Source organism: Pteropus alecto, unplaced genomic scaffold, assembly GCF_000325575.1.
Source record: "Pteropus alecto unplaced genomic scaffold, ASM32557v1 scaffold59, whole genome shotgun sequence".
NCBI classification, from domain to species: Eukaryota; Metazoa; Chordata; class Mammalia; order Chiroptera; family Pteropodidae; genus Pteropus; species Pteropus alecto.
Window position 1 is genome coordinate 4,042,078 of NW_006443292.1, and position 2,654 is coordinate 4,044,731.

Consider the following 2,654-nt stretch of genomic DNA (forward strand, 5'->3'; position numbering starts at 1 on the left):
AACATTCCGACTTATAAACACTTTACCAATGGTTGTAATAGTGCCCAATTTGAAGTCGAACGTACCATTGTTAGGTATTGTAAAAATGTTTAATACCAGTTATGTTGACTTCACATGAGGCTTATTATTGGGAAGCTGAGTAAATCATAGAATACTGAAATAGTTTTCTCACTTAAATTTTTTTTTTATTTTGAAATACTTTTAGACTTACCAAAAGTTGCAAACATAGTATAGAGAATTCACCCAGTTTTCTCAAATGGTATCTTACATAAGCATGGTCCAGCCATCAAAACCAGAAAGTTAACACTGATACAACGCTATTAACTAAACTTTAGGCCTCATTCGAATTTCACCAGGATCCGACCCAGGATTCCATTTTGCATTTGGTCGTCAGGTGTCCTCGGTCTTCTCCAGTCTGTGATAGTTCTTCAGTCTTTCCCTGTCTCTCATGATCTGGATACTTTTGACGAGCAGCAGTACCAAAGAAGGGACGTGCCCTTCTCACTGTGTCGTGTCATGGGGTACACGGTGTCGATGGACTTGGTTACAGGTGATGCTGGCCTTGTTCATTTGGTGAAGGTGGTGTCTGCTGGGTTTCTCTACTGTAAAGTTACCAATTTTTCTCTTTGTAATTAATACATACCTTGTAGGAGCTACTTCGACACTCTGCAAATGTCCTGTTTCTCATCATTCCTCTACCCACTAATTTTTGCATCCTTTGATAGTTCTTGCCTGCAATAATTATTATCTGTGGTGTTTATCTAATGATGATTTTGTATTGCCCTTATTTCTTCTATATTTTTTTCCGTTGGAATTCTATAAGCAAGATCTGTACTTTCCCATCTATTTACTCATTCAGTTATCAGTACGGACTCACGGATATTTATTGTATTCTTTGGGTTATAACCCAATACTAGCATTATTTGCCACATTTGCTCAAATGGTTCCAACTTTGGCCATTGGCAGCTCTTTCGGGTTGGGCCCTGTGTCCCTTTAATATGCTCCCATCATTTTTCAAGCACTTTCTTGCTTTCTGGCACCATAAGTTTATGTAGTTTTGTTTCCTTCCCCAGTCCTGGAATCAACCGTTAATTCGAAGAGCCCTGGTTCCTTCTATTAGAAAATGGCATTTAGATCTGGTTATTTATCATGGAACTTGCAATAGAAAAGGAATGCATGAAAGGATTCACCTGCACACGTACATTCGTGATTTTAGCTCTAAAGAACTTGCAATGTACAGTACACAGCGGATGATGTTTTTATCTTTAGGTTGAATTTAAAACGTGGAATTCTGATTTTCCGAAAGAGTTACAAGTCATGAGGTTAGCAAGCAACATTTACAAGTAAGTAACCTTACGCATAAATGCAGTTTCTCTTATATGTGATGTTTCTCAACAAGACGCAGGTCCTGATACAAAGTTAAAGTTGGAGAAGTCACTAATTTAGGGCAGCACTTAAAACCTTCATTTTTTAGTCGTTTATACTTATACAAGATTGAGACATCATGAAAAATATTTATTGCGGCACTTGCTTGGTTCCCATCGTATTTAATAACAAGTGACTTTGTTTAAGTGTTGGAGACACAGATTGGACATGGCATGGGATGATACCTGTGTTGGAGCAGCTCACAAATGAAAACCCTTTCGAGGCTCTTTTCGACCCCGATCACTTATTTGTTCTAGTTTTCCCAGGTTTGGGTAATCTTTCTTCTTCTATGAATCCATTCTTTTTCCTGTTCATGCTTCTCATTGCCATCCTTCTGCTCCATAAGTCATTCCCCCTCCACATTTTTTTCCAGCCCGTATACCTCAACTTCAAAATTCTGCTTAAATTTCTCCTTCCAGAAGCCCTCCCTAACTTGTCCAGTCTCATCTCGTACCTTTCTCCGACCCCACAAGGCTAAGGCAGTTTCGGCCCACGGTCATCTCAAGTTCAGCATGAGCAGATGTAAGTCATCATAGTGCGCTCATCCAGTCCCGTCAACCTCATCTTCCTCCAGGTCTCTCTACTTAACTGATGCTGCCATTATCCAGCCAGGAGCCCAGACCAGACGCCTGGGCGGGGAATGCGTTGCCTCTGCTGTCCCTACCCCAGATTCGGTGATTAGCAGGCGGGTCTATCACCGTTTTGTTCCTGTTCTCCCTTTACCATAAGGCAACTGTGTCTTAACTCAAGTCCTGTCTTCTTTCTCTGTTACCGTCTGTCTTAAATGGGTCCTCTGCAAAGCAGACGCTGAAGGATTTTGGGGCAGGTACTTTATTTTAGGGGGTGACCCATGGAAGTGCTGTGCGGGAGAGGGGAAGTGAAGACAATAAAAACTGTGCAAATAAGTGCGTCACCCTGAGGGCAACTGGGGGCCGGTCCCCTTGGCCCTGCCTCCTGAGACTTCTGGGAACATGCCTCAGAATTATCTTCCTGAGGCGTGAGGAAGTTGGGGTATTTCTCTACTGACCTGAACCCTCTCCTGGGGCCAGGGCATGTCCTCAACAGAGACACACAGGAAGCCATGAGCATCTGTAGGGACAGTCTGGGGAGATCTGGGGGGAGCGGGGGTGGGGAGTTGTTCTGACAGCAGTTGTCCTGGCTCTAATATTGCTCCCTCCTACCCACCCCCAACTTCCGCCCTAAGTATCCTTCTGAAACGCCCATTAGAT